Source organism: Trichosurus vulpecula, chromosome 3, assembly GCF_011100635.1.
Source record: "Trichosurus vulpecula isolate mTriVul1 chromosome 3, mTriVul1.pri, whole genome shotgun sequence".
NCBI lineage: Eukaryota > Metazoa > Chordata > Mammalia > Diprotodontia > Phalangeridae > Trichosurus > Trichosurus vulpecula.
The window spans coordinates 1,159,042-1,178,442 of record NC_050575.1 but is presented as its reverse complement, the minus strand read 5'-3'; positions in this window follow the sequence as shown (position 1 = coordinate 1,178,442).

Here is a 19,401-nt window from a genome sequence, read left to right as displayed (position 1 = left end):
CCCTCTAGTGCAACCTCTGTCCAGCTCCCTTTGTTTTGGCTGTGGTCTTATTGTAGGGGGTTGACCTGGTAGAGAAAGCCATCAGTATGGTTGAGTTTCCATGAGATCTTTGCAGGAATGGGTCTAAAACAGGGCTGGGCCTATTTGGTAAGGTTTCTGGGAAGTGGGGGTGAGGAGGTCTGAGATTAGCTGGAAACTGACTGGATATTCCTGGGTTCTTACATTGCACTCCGGGCTGGGGAGGAAGACAGTCGCTGAGGGTAGTGATGGCAGTCAGTGAGCTGGGCTGTGGGCCTGAGAACTCGGAAGCCAAAAAATATTTTAGGGGGGCGGTCCTCTGGGTAGAGACTTATGTCTGGCAGAGCCCAGCCTGTCTAGGACAGGGCTGAGGGAGATACTGTGGCCACTGCCATGAGAAGTTTCATCTCTGAGAAAGTGCCTCTCTTCTTTCCTCTTCACTACTCTTCTCCTCACTGCCCCTACTGGTCCCTCTCCTCCTCCCCACCCCCCCAACAAACCAAAAAACCTGACAGTTTCTGCCTTTGAGGATGTGATGTCCTGAGAAATTTAGTATTCTGGGAACCAAGTCTTCCAGATTTTTAGAAGAAAGTAAGAGTTCTGCCACCTGGGGAAGCTGGAGCCTCAGCATTCCCATCTCTAAGGTGGACCATCACCCTTGTTCCATCATCCACCTTAAACTATGTGCACCCCACCCCCCCACCCAAGGCTCAACCTGGATCCAAAAGATCCTCTGGGGTCTTGGGCTGATTTCGGGTTTTGATTCTGGGGTAGGCCCAGAAGCATCAGAACGTGGTGGTGGTGGTGGTGAAATCTAACCACCAACCAAATTACAGCAACAGGATGGGAGGAGAGGAAGGGATAACCTACCCCCTGTTACTGCCAAAGGAACAGGACACAGGCTGTCTTCTCCCAGTGTTCTCTAGGACACAAGAGAAGAAGGAATTCTAAATTGACCCATTTAGTAGAGGAAATGAATCCTTCATAAGGGAGGGGGCTTAATCCCTGGCTTGAGTCTGGTTGTTCTGGGCTAGTAGATGAGGTCATTTGGACAGCTGCTTGATCTTCCAGTCCTTCTGGGCCTTCTCCGGATCCTCTTCTGGTTGCCCTTTGTGATGTTAATAGTCCCACAGGTAATATCACCTAGGGGCTCTGGTCAGTCTTTGGAGGAGGTCCCTTTGCCTTTCTCTCTCCCTCTCCCCATTTACTTCTCTCTCTGTCTCTGTCACTGTATTTACCTCTGTCTGTCTCGCTCTCTCTCTGTCTTCCTTACCCTGGCTTGTGTGGACATTGCTCTGGATAGGAAAGTCTTTAGAACGATAGGATTAAGAGCTGATCACCTAGTCCCACCCCATCATTTTACAAATGGTGAAACTGAGCATATTAAATGACTTCTGTGTAAACCTAAAGAGATAGGTTTGATGCAGCATTGGGAAATGGGGTTAAACAGAAGGAGGGACCATTGCCTATGAGGAATGGGAAAGAAGAACAGGTGATGAGGGAAGGGAGACCGGGGCCTCTTCTTCTCTGGGAATATGGAAGAAGAGGATTGTCCACAATTCTGTCTGGACAATACTAGAGCAGCTGAGGAAGGGGAGGCCAAGTGATGGGTCCAGGACTGCCAGGCAATTCAGTCAGTCAATTAATCACCGAGTACGTCTAATGTGCCAGGCAGTGGCTTCATCACATTAGGGCCCCTGTATTTGGGTTTCCAGTCTTCCTCTGTCTCCCCTTCCCAGAATATCTCCTTCGGAGTTCCTTGCCAGAATGGGGTTTTCTGAGACACTCTTCCTCCAAGTGGCAGACGACGCTCGAGACACTTCTCCAGATGGCCTTTTCCAGGAAACTGTTGTGAGTGGTGTCTTATGTTTTGGGAGTCCATATTTAGCCCAGCTTTTCATGCGGTGCAGACACTCATTCTGTTATTCCCTCCCCACTTCCCGAGGAGTTTTTGTTTGTCTCTTTCTCAAAATCTTCAGAGGCTGTGGCTGCCCCCAGAGAGCCTTTCCCTTGTGCTGGACCTTCAGAGTAACTTGGGTTTTTAAGGTCAAGTGCTTGCCCCTCAGAACAATCTTTTTTCCAGCATAAAGGAAAGGCTAATGGCGCTCCTTCCGGACCCATTAGTGCCCCTCACCTTGGTCTGGCTTTCCCTTCTATCTCTCTTGGCTCCTGTGCCAGGCTGGCCCTCAGCAAAACACAGACTTTGCTTTTGGTGGTTCTCTTTGGTGTCTCCTTGCTTCTAGGTAATTGGTGCCCTCATGCAGCACCTAAATATACCACTTCGGCCTCTAGGCCACATGTGGCCCTCTAGGTCCTCAAGGGTGACACTTTGACTGAGTCCAAGTTTTACAGAACAAATCCTTTTATTAAAGGGAATTTTTTCTGTGAAGTTTGGATTCAAAGGGCTACCCTTGAAGACCTAGAGGGCCACATGTGGCCTCGAGGTTGCAGGTCCCCCCCACCCTCCTCCACTAGACCTTGCAGGGAGGATTCTACCTTACAGCGTCTCTTACATCTATTCTTACATCTATGTGGCCACCATCCTAGTTCAGGCCCTGGTCACCCCTCTTCTGGATTAGCGTAATAACCTCCTAATTAGTCTGATTTGCTTCTAGCTGCTTCTATCTCTGACCCATTCTCCAAAGCACTTCTCAATCAATAGTCCTAAAGGAGAGGTTTGGCTATGTTACTTCCTCATTCAAGAAACTTCTATAGCTCCTGATTACTTCTGGGAAAAAGAATACAAATTCCTGTTTGACGTTGAATGCCCTTCACCGTTTGGCTCCAGCATATATTTCCAAATTAATTACACCTGTCTGCCCCTCATGCACTCTATATTCTGTCCCTGGTTTCCTCAATGTTACCTGTATGTGACATTCCATTCATTTCTTGACTTTTTGCCTTTGTTCCCCTATGTCTGGAGTGCCCTTCTTCACTTCCACCTCCTGCCTACTTCCCTTCAAAGCTCAGCTGGTGTCCCCTCCTGTTTCTTCCTGTTATCAGCGCTCACAATCCTTGAAATTGCCTTTTTACAGTGTTGTATTTACGTATCTGTGTACATGCTCCACCCCTGGATGGAATGTAATCTCCTTGAGGGCAGGAACAATTTTTTTTTGTCTTCCTATCTCTGGCTCTTTGTATCACATGGAGTCTGCCACATAAGTAGGTATCTAATAAATGCTTGTTGAGTTGAATAGAAAGATGACAGCAGAATGGGGGTAGGAAGATAATGGTGGGGGAGAAATAAGTTTCTAATGGTTGAATTTCAGGCATCAATTGGGGAGTTGTTTGTAATTTAAAAATTGTGTCACATGAGCAGCTGCTGACTCTGGCTGTGCAAAGGCTGACCTTGTTCCTCTGAGCTTCACTGAGCTACTCAGAAGAAGGACCTTTCTGGGCAAGTAGAATGACTTGGAGCATCCATCTGAGCAGAAGCTGAAAAGACTGAAGACTATAACCTTGGAAAAATGATTTCCTCCTTCTGGGCTTCAGCTTCCTCCATACCCTCAAACAATAAGAGAGAACTGGGCCGGTCGAACTCTAAGGTCCATTGCCAGCTCTAACACTCAATGTTCCAAGATATAGACCCAGAGGGGAGGTAGCAAGAGCTTTTAAATTCATGATGTAAGTGGAGGTAGGCTAAGAATGGGACCACAACTTGGTTCCCCAAGCCAGGAGGTCAAGAAAAGGGACTCCCTTGAAGCTTGGGGACAGAAACTTCAGGGTAAATCAAAGAAAATCTTTCACCAACAGGAAGTAAATTTTTGGAATTCAGTACCCCAAGTGCTGATACTGGCTTAAAATTAAAATAGGTGCAGGGATTCAGATATTCTACTACGGATCTGATATTGATAGATTGATTAATTCTTCACAGGCTTTGTCCCCAGCTCCTGTGGGCATGTTGTCAATGAAGAGGGTTATATACTTTCATGAACCATTCCACTGAATTCCCATTAGAGACAAGATAGTATCGAACTGCAACGAGCTGAGGACAACTTAGTGTGGCAGTCCTTTTTTTTGGAGGCAATTTTATAAGTGACTTGCCTAGGGTCATATAGCTAGTAAGTATCTGAGGCTGGATTTGAACTTAGGTCTTGGTGACTTTAGGGCCAGTGCTCTATCCACTGTGCCACCTAGCTGCCCTATGATAGTCCTCTTCATAAATGCAAATTGATTTTTAACATTACCCTGTTGTTGTTTGTCCTTCATTCTTGAAGAGGACGGGGCCATCAGGAAGGTGATGCCCCGTGACTTGCTAATGAATTGGATGTAAGTGAGGGAGGACTGTGCAGTTACCAGCCTCACTTTCTCCTCCTGGCCGTCTGGGTCTAGCAGCAAGATCAGGATGACTGGAGATGGCCCCCGATGCAGTGGGAGACCTTGACCTTTGTGACTGAAGCAGCACCCATTCAGTGATGTAGGCTAGGCTGAACTACAGTGAGCTAGCCCATCTAGAGCACTGTCAGCTGCAACTCTGCTAGGATTAGAAACTTGTGGAGCGAGGAGGGAGCATAGAGGTCACCTTGTCCTCTTCTCACGCCCTTGGCAGCCTTTCTGACAGGTTCACCTGGCTTCTGTTTGAACGCTTTCAGTGACACAGAGATCACAACTTGGGCAGCAGCCCATTCTCCATGATGGCTAGAAGTTCTTTATATTGAGCTGGGGTTTGCCTCCCTGTAATTTCTACCCCTTCGGCCTAGTTTTCACCCTTTTGATTAACATAGAAAAAAGTCTAATTCCCCTTCCACAAGACAGTCCTTCAGATATTTGAAGATGGTTCTTTTCTCTACGCTAATTATCCCCTGTTCACACAACGTGGTTTCTATACATTTCTGCATCTTAGTCATCTTCTCAGCATTCTCTGGTTTGTCTGTGTGGTACCCATTGATAGCACATATCCCAGATGTGATTGGGCCATTACAGTGTAGAGTGGGATCTGCCTTGCTCTAGGTGCATATTTTTATTAGTGTATTCTAAAATCAGGCAGCGAGGTGGTGAGGTGAGTAAACACTGAGCCTGGAGCCAAGAAGACCTTAGTCCAGCCTTAGGCACTAACTACTTGTGTGACCCTGGGCAAGTCACTTTACCCTATTTGCCTCAGTTTCCTCATCTGTAAAATGAACTGGAGAAAGAAATGGCAAACCACTTGTCCCTTTGCCAAGAAAACCCCAGATGGGGTCACAAGACCTCATCTGTCATGATTGAAAATGACTGAACAGCAACAAAATCCTAAAATCACATTAGAATTCTTTGTTTATTTGTGTTCTTAGCAGCCACATCACACTATGGGATCATTTTCCTTTTAACTCCAGGAAAAATTAAGGTGACACAACAGGATGTATATACATACACACATACACACATACATATGCGTGTGTATATATATGCACATGCATGTAGATAGGCACATATACACACACATACACGTATATACGTTATACACACACGTACCACACACACATATATTGCTTAAGCTAGGTCTTTCCCATAGCATTGCACATTTCCTTTTAACCTAAATAGCAAACTTCACATTCGTCCTTTTAAAAATTTTACTGTCTTTGCTTTACCCATTACTCTACCTCCTATCCGTTTGAGACTTGATTCTGTCATCCAATGCATTATTTATCTCTCTCAATTTTGTGTGATCTATGAATTTGAAATGTATTCTGTCAAAATTTTCACACAACTCAATCAATCCACATTTATTAAGGGCCTGCTACATGCCAGGCACTGTGCTTTGCACTGGAGTCGTGGATATAAATGTTTACTAGGCCAGGCCTGAGGACAGATCCCTGGGACCATCACTGAGGAACTCCCTCTGGGTCTTCATCCATCTATTAATCAACACTTTCCAAGATGATTATTTAAGAAGTTAGTTACCAGTCCACCCAACTGCGCTATCAGGTTAGCATGAGGAACTCTGTCCCATGCCTTGTTTACATCAAGATACCCTATGTCTGTCGCATGCCTCTGATCTATCCAACCAAACAGGAAATAAATTTAGTTTGAAATGACAAATAGAAAATCCTCTGTTTCACGTTGAAAGCCCTTCATAACCTGGCCTCTTCCTGCCCTTCCAGTTTGACTGTCCTCCACGTACTCTGCAATCCAGCTGCTCTGGTCTTCTTGCTGGTAGAGGGTTTATTTTGGCCCTTTGCCCTGGCCGTCTCCCATGCCCTCCTCTCTGAACCTGTCATCCGTGTACTCTGAACATGTATGTCCATACAAACTTGTTTCCCCCATTAGACTGTGAGCTCCTCAAAGCAGGCACTTTCTTTTTTGTCCTTCTTTTCATCCCCAACCTTCTAAAAACTACATCCTTAGTGCTTAACACAGTCTACGGAGCCTAGTAAGTACTTAATAAATACTTGGCAGCCCACTTAAAAAAAGCAACCCACCTCCCAACTTCTTTGACCTCCTCTAAGACTCGGCTCTATTCTCATCTCCTGGCAGAGTTCTTTCCTTGTCCTCCTCTCCTCTCTGCTCTTCTTCCTCCCTCCCTCTGCCCCATGGCCTGCACTCTGAAATCACCACCCATTAACTCAGTATATATTTTGTATGTGCATAGTTACTTGTGTGTGGCTGAATCCATTAGGATGGGAGTTCCTTGAGGTCAGGGGTGGTGTCTTTGTGTTTCTTTGAATATCCCTCACTTAGTCCTGTGCTTTGCATGTAGTAAAACAGGTGAGCCAATGCTGACTCCTGATAATTGCCTTCTTTATCTTCTAATGCTTACAAGCCAACTGAATTCATTTTAAATCCGAAAACATTAAGCATATGTAAGAGATTGTACTTAATTGGGGATATGAAGGTAAAGAAAAAAAAAACAGAATGATCTCTGCCTTCAAGGAACTTAGGTTCAGTTGGATGAATTCTGACCTTCCTCACAGTGGGTGTTCACAGTGATGACCCTGAAGCATTATGAGATCCTGTAAGTTTCGTCTTCAGAATCACCAAAGAAAGATTAAGTTATGTTAAATTTACGTTACCCTTTAAGGACCCATGATTTTTTGGTTTTTTCCAAGGATACTTCCTCTACCAATGGAAATGAGCTGTCAGGGTCTGACTGAGCGGGTTGTCTTTGAGAGTCTTTGAAGCTGAAAACTACATCACCCTGTGGCCAGCCCCTAAAGAGTTTCTTTGAATTTGTCCTTGAACAATGGGCATACACAGTCTAGCACCAGGCCATGCTTAGAGCCTTTTCAGTTTGGTGAGACTTGCCTTAAGTTTCGGTCTGAGGCCACAGATTTATGTAGCATTTATTTACATCCTTCAGGACCTAACTCTAACCTTTCCAAGTTCCAAATATTCTATTGTCCAGGTAAACAGGCCTCTTGTTTTTCTTCATGTGTATTTCATCTTAGATGGCATATCCATCTTAAATACTTTGGCCTCACAATGAGAAGATGGGCCTCATTGGAAAAGATCCTGATGTTGGGAAAGATTGAAAGCAAAAGGAGAAGGGGATGGTGGAGGGTAAGATAGATTGTGTCATAAAAGCAATGATCATGAGCTTGGACAGACTTTGAGAGATCGTGGAGGATGGAAAGGCCTAGCATGCTATGGTCCTTGGGTCATGCAGAGTTGGATGTGACTTTCATCTCCCACGTTCAGGTCTTTCCCCAGTTTGTTCCCTGTGTCTGGGATGCACTTCCTTGTCCATACCCTTATCTTGTCTTTGCTCAGGTCCAAAAGTGCTCCTGCCTCTTGTACCTTTAATGCCTACTCCTGCCCCCAACAACAGCAAAAAAAGTAGTCTCCTTTCCCCCTTCATTTCTCTTTGTATCTTTCCATGGGGCCTTGCACAGCAACCAGTGGTAATGGCATACCTCCAACTATAAGACTCTCTCAGTTCCTTCAAAGCTCAACTCAGATGCTATCTCCTTTCTGCAATCTATCAGCAAAGCAATAGTCACAACCTCAACGATAGCTATGAATATGCTTACGCAGTTCTGTATTGCAAAATATAAGACTCTTCATATGGAAGATAGAAGGAGTAAAACATTTATTCAGACACCAAAGAACCAAATCCCAGAACCAATAAGTCCAACCCCTCCAAGCAGCAACCAACTCCCAAAACCAGTAAGCCCACTTTATCATAACAGCAAGGAACTTAAAACGCAATATCATGGCACGGAGCCTCGCCATCCCATAACCTTCCCCCCTGCTGGGGCCTTCCCACAAGCACACTCATGGCACAGCTAGCACACCTCCTCTCTCTTTCTTAGCTCTAACTTCTCTGAGCATTTCCGGCTCCACCCTTTCCTGTTCTTCTCATTCAGCAAGCTCCTCCCACCACATGTGACTTAGGCTTCCTGTGACATAAGCAGGTCACATGGGCCTATTAATGGGTGGGAAAGATCTTCAAATTTAAATTACCATTACCACCATACTCTAGTATCCCTCAAAAGTTACCTTATACTACTTCGGATATGCTTACTTGATTTGTGTACGTGTTGCCTCCCTCAGTAGAATATAAGCTCCTTGAGAGCAGAGACTTTTGAATTTTTATCTCATCCTCAATACCTAGCACATTGCCTGGCTAATGGTAGGCACTTAATACATGCTTGTTGTTTGATGGATAGCCTTTGAGAATCAGGGTCATTTCCATGCTATGGTGAGGCATCAGAGTAGAATTTAGTAGAGTATGTTAAGTGCATTTTATTTTATTCTGTTCTAATTCTCTGAAAATTTATAATCCATATGTGTTATATATTAGACTTCTATAGTAACCAGAATAGTGGGACTCAATTCTTGACTCTGCAAGATAAGAAGGTTTACTGTGTATGTAAATCAGCTGCTAAAATAGGCATGTGGTACATTGGATAGCTTAATAAAAATGATTTGGGGATTATCTGGTAGTTTGCATTAACCTGGATAACTGAGAGACAACTGCATCTGGAGTTAAGAAATCTTGAAGTCAGCAAATTATGCAAAAGCTGAGCAACTGAGAGTGCCCTGAATTATCTGGGGGAAAAGTTGTCACTGTGTCAGTGACAGGAGAGATGTGGGAGATGGCAAGAAATGCTAACCTTTGAGGAAGCCCCTTGAGAGTTGCAGCCAGCAAATTGCCTGAGAAGGGAGGGTTATGTTGATTAGATGAAAATATTCACAAGGCCCCTGGAATGTGGCCTTTGGGGAAAAAACCAAAAGGGAAAAGAAACAGGGGGATGTTTCCTTAGAATCTTCACACCCCCTTGGTCCTATAGTACTGGGTATCAGAGGGCAGTGACCAGGAGCTGGGGGAGAGAAATGGAGGTTAGCTTGGCCCAAAGCTCTGCCCAGTAGAGGTAGTGGAACCAATGAGTTCACAAAGCATCAGTGTTAGGCCAAGTAAAGCACATTCCATTAATAACCCATAATTTGCACTGACTAACAGGAACTTGTTCCATGATTAACCATCCAAAAATTATACTGTTAAGACCTCTTATCAGAGAAGCCATTGCCCATCCTAAGCATCTACCTCCCAACCCAGATGGAATAGTGAGTTTGTTCTGAGGGGAAGGCTGGAGGCCAGAATGGCAGGGCCTGGTCTGGCTCTTTCTCCCCTTGTGAGGGGACACAGGAGTTCTATTCCTATGTAGCTTCTCTACCTCCCAGAAATATGAAGGAAATCTGCCTGATACCAGCTTCCTACCATCATCCCCACCAACTCTGCTCTCCTGCTTCCCTTCCCTCCCTGCTGCTACCTTCTTTCCACTATCATAGACTAAGTCCCAAGTTAATGAGGTAGGTCTCATCTTTTTTTCCCTTCTCTTCCTTCTCCTCCTCCTCTCCTAAATAGATTCTAGGTTCCTTGATGGAAGGAAACTCAGAGGCTACGCAGTCTAGCCTCTTCAGATGAAGCTGCTGAGACCTGGGAAGGTCACACTACCAATCAGTTAGGCAGTAAGCATTTATTAAACACTTCCTGTGGGCCAGGCATCATGGCAAACTCTGAGCAGTAAGCTTCTGAGTCCGGATCTATACCTAGGTCATCTGACTCTGGACTAGTGCTATTCCCACTCTACCAGAATGTCTTAACAGAGTTTAAGAGGAGAAAGGAAATTCTTGCTGCTTAGGGCTGGAAGAAAGAATGTGTGTGTGGGGGGGGTGGGGGCGGTGCTGAATGGTGAATCTCCTGAAAGCTGAGAGACAGCCTCCAGCTTCCTTTGCAGATGGCCTTACTTTAAGTCAGTCACCAAACACTAAGAAGGGACTTCTTGCAAGGAGAGATACAAAGAGAAATATAGGGGAAAGGGAGGCTATTTTTTTTTCCAGGGGTTGGGCGGGGAAGGGGTTGGCATTAGGGGTGGGAGAGGCAGAAGGGGCTTTTAGTCCTGAGCAAAGGCAGGAGGATAAGTGTAAGTGGTAATGGCACAGCTCCCAGCTCCGGAGCCTGTTGTGGCTTTCCTTTCTTACCCTTCATTTACCAGCACTGGGCAGAGAAATGGCACAGGGGTAGGCCAGCTGTGACTGCTCCCTGAGGCTCTTGGCTTGTCCTGGATAGGAGAGGGGAAGGAAGAAAGAGTGGGGAGACTAAGGAGAGGGAGTATTACACACTGATTCACAAACTGAACCTCCCTCTTGGGCCCTGGCCAGAGGTTACTGGTGCCAAGGCCAGAAACACCCTGGGGCACTGAGAAGCCACTCTCTGGGGATGCCTTCCTCCCTCCCCACCCCTATTACATTTTCTACGGCTTTAAAAAAGGCAGTTTACAATGTACTTTTACATATATTGTTTCATTAGATCATTAGGGCACACCTAGAATTATTCTTCACCTTTTTTCAAATAAAGCCCTATAATAGTAAGTGACTTGCCTAAGGTCACAGTGTTCTGGATAGTTTTCAGCCCACCATCTGTCTCTGGGTTTCCCTTTGTGTCTGCTTCCTGATGGGCAGGAAGGAGTGAGCTGGGGAGGGCTCTAGGGAGCCATTCCTGGTTTTATTGGCTCCTAGTGGAGCCAACTCCCTTGTTTCTTCTCTCCCCCTCTCTGCTCCCTGTCATCCAGAGTTAAACTCCATGCTAGTTCTTGTCCTCTGTTTCCCAAAGGCTACTGGGCTAGACTCTAAAAACTCTTATCCTGAGCCATCTGCCCTTGGCCTCATCTACTTTTCCCTTCCACCCCTGACCCACTCAGTTGCCTCTCTATTCTGGCCTGGAGACTGGGGACATGGCCTCTGCTGCCTATGCTTTGGCAGAAGCTCAGCTTCCTGGTGCCAGCTGCCTTGGCCTCCCCCTCCGTGGGCAGAGAGGAAGTGACTGGGGGAGCCAGGGTTGGAAACTAGCCTTGGACAGCTGCAGTGCTCCCTGGGATCTTGGGAGAGGGGGCAGAGCAGTACTGGAGACACAGCTGCAGACATTGCTCAAACTTTGCAACTTCTTCTGGGTCTCAAAAGGGTAACTTCTATTCTTCAAGCTAAGCAGAAAACATGGAGGACACCAGACAGGAAGTCAAGAGACCCGAGTCCTAGTCCCTGCCTTGCCACTTGCTAGTTGTGTGATAGTGGGGAAGTCTCTTCTTCTCTTTGTGCCTCAGTTTCCTTATCTGTAAAGTGAGAGAATTGGGCTTAATGCTTTCTAAAGTCCCTTCCAACTCGAACATTCAACTGAATTCCACAAGAATTTAAGACATGCCTGCCATGTGCCAGACACTATGCTGGGTTCTGGGTTGCAAAAATAAGAGTGAAACAATCTCAGGGAACTTCCATTCTTGGGGTGGGGTATTGGTGGGGGGAACAACATATATACAGATATATATATGATACAGTGTCTTTTTTTGAGGTAAAGACTCTAGCAAATGGAGGGCATCAGAGAAGGCTTTGTGTAAAAGGTGCTTCTTTAGCTGAGCCTCAAAGGAGACGAGAATTCCCAGTCAGAGATGAAAAGGAAAGAGACCATCTTGATAGGGTGGGGGAACAGCCTGTACAGAGGTACAGAGAATGGAATGCCATATACAGGGAACAATGAATAGTCTCTGAAGTCACTCTGGGAGCTGTGTTCCCCTTGTTAGTCTTCACTGCATCCTTGTGGATTCAGGAGATTATAATAAAATTTCTATTGTAAAGAGCAGGTTACCAATTGTCAGTGATTTTCCTGAATTCATGTAGCAAGTTTATGGAGACGTGAAGATGGGAAGTCAGGTTTCCCACCTTGAATCAAAGGCTCTACTTGTCTGTAGTACAGCTTAATGAGTTGGATACTTGGGAATATTAACTGCTTTTATGTGATCATGGTTCACAGTCTAAGGCCTTATTGGATAGGGAGCTTTGGGCTCACAGTGTGGTATAGTGGATAAGGCCCTAACTTGGAGTCAGGAAGACCTGGATTCAAATCCTGCTTTAGAGACTTCCTAGCTTTGTGATGCTGGACAAGTGGCTTAACCTCCATGACATTATTCCTTCATCTGTAAAGTGAGGGGGTTGTACTCAGTGGCCCACAGTTTCCAGCTGCCCCCATGATCCCTATGGCCCCTTGTTTGTAGGTCATAAATAAGGGGCACAGGCTATGGTTCAGAGAAGCATGTTTCTGTGTTGAATAGAAACTATTCCTTTTAGGGGCCCCCAGATTTTTAATAGGATTGTGGGAGCTACCATATAGCAGGACTACTTCCTCTCCTCCAGTCCACACTCCCATGCCCTGTCCAGGTCACTACTAATTCAATTCTCGTACTGTGAAGTTTGAGGGGAAAGGGTGGATGGTATAACATTTGCTTTCCATCACTGGCTCACTTGCTCCCTGGCCTTCTCTTTTCCTCCCTTGAAGGAAACAGGTGAATTTTGGAAAACCCATTTAAAAGTGAGCCTCCCCCTGAATACAATATCCCTCAGAAGAGTTCTTCCTGCCAAGGTAGGACTCAAGATTGCCATGGGAGTAGGGTCTCACTCAGTTATAGGAATCAGCCTTCTCTTGCTACATTCCTTTCTGTAGACATGCTTCTGAACCCACCTCTGGTCATGACTGCCCAGATAATTTCTTCCATGCCCTTGTCTTTTGCCGATTCATCATCTAGGAAGTGGGACATGTCCGTCTCCCCCCACCCTCACCCCGCTCACCACACACACACCCTTTTTCTCTAGTGGGGGAGGAGGAGCCCAGTGAGACAGTGTCAAGGGTAGGAAGAGAGATTTTCCAGCTGAGTTCAGGCAGTGCCCCTGCAAAGTTTCCCCAGGTGGACTTGGAGACTATTTTTAAATGCAGCATCTCAGCTGGGAGTTTGCAAGTTTGTACCTCAAGCATACTCGTACTTAAATCCGGTCCCAAAATAACTAGCTCCTCCTGCTGCCCTGGCCCAGCACAGCGCTGAGCTAGGAGCTGTTACTACCAAAAGCAAAGCCCCTCTCTTGAGTCTCCCTACTTCATCTCCTGGAATTGGGCTAGAGTTGGGACAGAGGGGAGGGCGAAGGCAGTGGAGAGAAGTCAAGTGGCCCACTTCCCAGACAGACATATAGGACCCGCAAATGGCCCACTTCCCAGACAAGCAGATAGGACCCACCAATGTAAGTCATTCTCAATTGTCTAAAACCCATGAGCGTCTTTGGGTGTCCCTGGGCAAAGAGTGTTCTGGGGCTCTTCAGGGGGCCTCACATGAATGCAGTATCAGACACATCATTTGTAAATCCAATTGTTGTGGATCAAATTGCATTAAAATTCATAGATCAAATTTCAGCTTAGGGTCTCATTTGTGTCCACATTCCAAAGTGGTCACAGCCATGTGTGGGCAAACCACTGAGCTCATTCAGAAATTGTAGGACTTTGAGCAAGTCACTTCCTTTCTCTGGCCCTTAGTCCCACCTTAAAATGAGTGTTGGGGTAGATGATCTCTAAGCTCTTTCCCCTCTGTGACATTCTGTAATTCTGGGATCAAAGAGTGCCCTCCAATGGGCTGGTAGATATCAGGAGGGTCCCAGGGCACTTGTAGGGGAAGCAATTTTTTTTTGAACTGGGGAGATTTGAATGGGGAACAAGAGTGGCTGATGTTCTTCACTTCTATAATTATTTCCATTTGAAAGGCCCTTTGAGGGCTGAACTGTAGGGGGCTAAGATTGTGCTAGAGCAGAGGTGTCAAACATGCAGCATTCTGCCTGTAACACTCTCCCAAACAAGATTAAAATGTATGAAATATTTGACAAAATACATAAAAATACAATAGAACATAGATAATGTTACCATGTGGTTTTCTAAGTTAGCCTTCAGGGATCCTTATGTATGGTTTGGTGGCTCCTGTTTCTCTTTGAGCTTGACATCACTGTTCTTGAGTTCAGAATCTCACATGAATGCTATGGCAGGCACAACTCCCTAGAGTAAGACAGGGCCTGTCTCCGCTGAGTCTGCTCAGGACCTCGGACAGCTCTCTGCACAGCTGGGCTTCCCCATAGGGGCCAGGGCAGCCAATTCCACATCTACTTTATGCAGGCCCGTTATCATTGCAGTTCATACTGTAACCACTTTTCTTTTTTGTGGTTGTTCATTTCCTCCAATAAAATAAGGGATCAGTTTGACATAACTGCTATCTCCATAAACTCTTACTCTAGAATACAGACAGTGGTCTGTAGAATACAGACAGGAAGTGGGGAGGGAAGGAGGTTCGAGGTCACCAAATAATTGCTTCTTTGACTCTTGGGGAAAGTGAGTTGTAGAGATAGCACGGTGAAAGAGTCAATCTTTACTTAGTCTGGTATCTGGTAGCAATCTAAGAAGTAGTGTTCATCCACAGTCTGGAGTTGAGTGGGAAAGGGATGAGGAAATTGGGCAACTTTGGTAGATCTTTAGTATTTAAGGATCTTGAAGATATTTGACCCTTCGATCTCCTTCATCCTCTCCTACATCTGATCAGTTGCCAAGTCTTGTCACTTCTGCATCTACAACATCTTTCACATTCTGTTCTCTCTACTCACCTCTTATTTGGATTGGTGCTATAGACTCATACTTGTATTTTGAGTCTCTCCTTTCTCCAATCCATCTGGACACAACTGCCAAAATAATCACACTACCACACAGGTTTGATCATACCCTTGTTCTTTATCTCTTGCTCAAGGACCATCAGTTGCTCCCTATTGCCTCTATAATTAAACACAAAATTCTCATTTTAGCATTTAAAGCCCTTCAAAATTTGGTGCCAGCCAAATACTTTTCCAGACTTATTTCATATGAGTGACCTTCACACGCTCTCTGTTCCAGTCAAACTGTCCTATTTACTGTTCCCTGAACTCAACAGTGTGTTTCTCACCTTTGTGCCTCTGCATAGGCTGTCACCCTCATGCCTGGAATATGGTTTTTTCTCTCAACCTCTTAGAATCCTTAAGTTTCCTCAAGTTCAAAATCAGATACCACTTTCTAGTGAGAGCCTTTCCTGATCCCTCAATTATTAGTGACAACTAGGTGGTGCAAGTGCTGGGCCTGGAGCCAAGAAGCCCTGAGTTCAAATCCAGCCTCAGATACCAGCTGTATCTTTAAACTTTCTTTGCCCCACTTCTTTCAACTGTAAAACCAGCTCTTCCAATTCCAAATCTAGTGGTCTTTCCATCGTATTACCACTTTCTTGTACTCTAGCAACCCAAGTTGGAGCTTCTTTAGAGGGTTTCATCATTTAGTTCAGGCATTTGTGTCATCGACTTCTCTATTGGCACCCCAGTGAAGCCTATGGATCACTTCTCAAATATGCATAAAGTAAAATATGTAGGATTACAAAATAGCTATCATAATATTTTTTAAAAGCCAGGTAAAGAACTCTTGGTTTAGTTTGAATATTTGTGAATTCAAAGAACTTTGGACACATTTAAATTTACATTTAGATGCAAGTGCAAATGTTTCCTAACCCACTAGAAGTGATTTTGGTTCCTTTCGGTTGCCCTCAGCACCTCCTGCCTGGGCTATTGTAATTGCCCACCGATTGGTCTGCTGGCCCATTGGTCTGCCTGCCATAAGACTTTCTCCATTCTAGTCCATTCTTCACTCATCTGACAATGTGATCTTAATAAAGCATGGGTCCAACCACGTCATACCTCACCCCCAACTCAGTAAACTCAAGTGGATCCCTATCACATCCGGGATCAAATATAAAATCCTGTTTTATCTTCAAAACCCTTCATAACCTACCCCTCTTCCCTTCCCTCAGCTATAAAATCATGACAATGATAGCACGTACCTCTCAGGGTTGCTGGGAGAGCTCTTTAGTCTTCTTACACTTCATCCCCCTCCACATTCTCTGCCCTCCAGTGACACTGACCTCCTTGTTGTTCCTCCAACAAGACACTCCCTCTTCTGACTACTTTTCTCATTTTCAACTGGCTCTCCTCCATGCTTAGAATGCTTTTCCTCCTTCTCTCCACCTCCTGGCTTCCCTGGCTTCCTTCAAGTCCTGGTGAAAATTCCTACTTCTACAAGAAGCTTTTCCTGATCCCTAGTGCCTTTCCTCTGTTGATTATTTTCATTTTATCCTGAATATATCTTGTTTATAAATAGCTGTTTTCATGTTGTCTCCTCCAGTATACTGAAAGCTCTTTGAGAACAGGGACTGTCTTTTGCCTTTCTTTGTATGTTTTACACTTAGGCTCAGTGCCTGTCACACAGTAGGTGCTTAAGAAATGTTTATTATATGACTGATTCTCACATTCTATGATCTCTTATGGGAAGACCACTTAAACGCTACCTCAATTTCCCTGATGCTTCCTGGGATATAAATTATGGAATGGACCTTGGTTTGATCTCTCATAGTTTTGTGAATTCTGTGAATTTTAGCTTCAGAACTCATGTAGTGCTTAGTGTCTGTCCCATACATTAAGTGCTTAGAATATGCATCTTGGCATTACTATTAGTTTCCCATGTGAGTTTTCTCCCCAAAGAGACTTTGATGACAGTGATTTGTTTTAAGCTTCTTTATATCTCTCCACTGCCCAGCACACAATAAGTACTTGATAAATACATGTTGATTGAATGAAAATAGCTGGTGATTGGGGACTAAAAACATTAACTAATTAGCCAAGGAGGATCTGAGTCACAAGTGGTCCAGCCTCCTTCAGACTATCTTACTTGAAACTCTGGCTCCTTATAGTGGTCAGGGCAGTCCAGAACAAGGCCAAATTGGATAAATATTGGCCTAGAGTGCTGCTGTCTCTCTGACTATCTTACTTGTACCTCTGGCTCCTTATAGTGGTCAGGGCAATCCAGAACAAGGCCACATTGGATAAATATTGGCCTAGAGTGCTGCTGTCTCTCTGACTATCTTACTTGTACCTCTGGCTCCTTATAGTAGCCAGGGCAGTCCAGAACAAAACCAAATTGGATGAATATTGGCCTAGAGTGCTACTGTCTCTCTGACTATCTTACTTGTACCTCTGCCTCCTTATAGTGGTCAAGGTGGTCTAGAACAAGGCCAAATTGAATGAATGTTGGCCTAGAGTGCTGCTGTCTCTCTGACTATCTAACTTGTACCTCTGCCTCCTTATAGTGGTCAAGGTGGTCTAGAACAAGGCCAAATTGAATGAATGTTGGCCTAGAGTGCTACTGTCTCTCTGACTATCTTACTTGTACCTCTGCCTCCTTATAGTGGTCAAGGTGGTCTAGAACAAGGCCAAATTGAATGAATGTTGGCCTAGAGTGCTGCTGTCTCTCTGACTATCTAACTTGTACCTCTGCCTCCTTATAGTGGTCAAGGTGGTCTAGAACAAGGCCAAATTGAATGAATGTTGGCCTAGAGTGCTACTGTCTCTCTGACTATCTTACTTGTACCTCTGCCTCCTTATAGTGGTCAAGGTGGTCTAGAACAAGGCCAAATTGAATGAATGTTGGCCTAGAGTGCTGCTGTCTCTCTGACTATCTAACTTGTACCTCTGCCTCCTTATAGTGGTCAAGGTGGTCTAGAACAAGGCCAAATTGAATGAATGTTGGCCTAGAGTGCTGCTGTCTCTCTGACTATCTTACTTGAAACTCTGGCTCCTTATAGTGGTCAGGGCAGTCCAGAACAAGGCCAAATTGGATAAATATTGGCCTAGAGTGCTGCTGTCTCTCTGACTATCTTACTTGTACCTCTGGCTCCTTATAGTAGCCAGGGCAGTCCAGAACAAAACCAAATTGGATGAATATTGGCCTAGAGTGCTACCGTCTCTCTGACTATCTTACTTGTACCTCTGCCTCCTTATAGTGGTCAAGGCGGTCTAGAACAAGGCCAAATTGAATGAATGTTGGCCTAGAGTGCTACTGTCTCTCTGACTATCTTACTTGTACCTCTGCCTCCTTATAGTGGTCAAGGTGGTCTAGAACAAGGCCAAATTGAATGAATGTTGGCCTAGAGTGCTACTGTCTCTCTGACTATCTTACTTGTACCTCTGCCTCCTTATAGTGGTCAAGGTGGTCTAGAACAAGGCCAAATTGAATGAATGTTGGCCTAGAGTGCTGCTGTCTCTCTGACTATCTTACTTGAAACTCTGGCTCCTTATAGTGGTCAGGGCAGTCCAGAACAAGGCCAAATTGGATAAATATTGGCCTAGAGTGCTGCTGTCTCTCTGACTATCTTACTTGTACCTCTGGCTCCTTATAGTAGCCAGGGCAGTCCAGAACAAAACCAAATTGGATGAATATTGGCCTAGAGTGCTGCTGTCTCTCTGACTATCTAACTTGTACCTCTGCCTCCTTATAGTGGTCAAGGCGGTCTAGAACAAGGCCAAATTGAATGAATGTTGGCCTAGAGTGCTACTGTCTCTCTGACTATCTTACTTGTACCTCTGCCTCCTTATAGTGGTCAAGGCGGTCTAGAACAAGGCCAAATTGAATGAATGTTGGCCTAGAGTGCTACTGTCTCTCTGACTATCTTACTTGTACCTCTGCCTCCTTATAGTGGTCAAGGCGGTCTAGAACAAGGCCAAATTGAATGAATGTTGGCCTAGAGTGCTACTGTCTCTCTGACTATCTTACTTGTACCTCTGCCTCCTTATAGTGGTCAAGGCGGTCTAGAACAAGGCCAAATTGAATGAATGTTGGCCTAGAGTGCTACTGTCTCTCTGACTATCTTACTTGTACCTCTGCCTCCTTATAGTGGTCAAGGCGGTCTAGAACAAGGCCAAATTGAATGAATGTTGGCCTAGAGTGCTACCGTCTCTCTGACTCATCTGATCACTTTCCAGAATTCCATTTAAGCTGATAAGTCATGAACGCCAACTGGCTTTCCACCATCATAAAGGAGATGATAGATTTCCTGCCTTCAGTATTGCACTGAAATAAGAGTTAAATGTAGAACAATTAGAGCGTGAGATAATAGTTTTAGAACTGGAAGCAACTTTGCCCAACTCTCTCACCTTACAGATGAAGAAAATGGCATAGAGAGGTTAAATGATTTGGCTGAGGCCACACAGACACTAGTAGGTGTCTGAAACAGGATTTGAACTCAGATCTTCCTTATTCCAAGA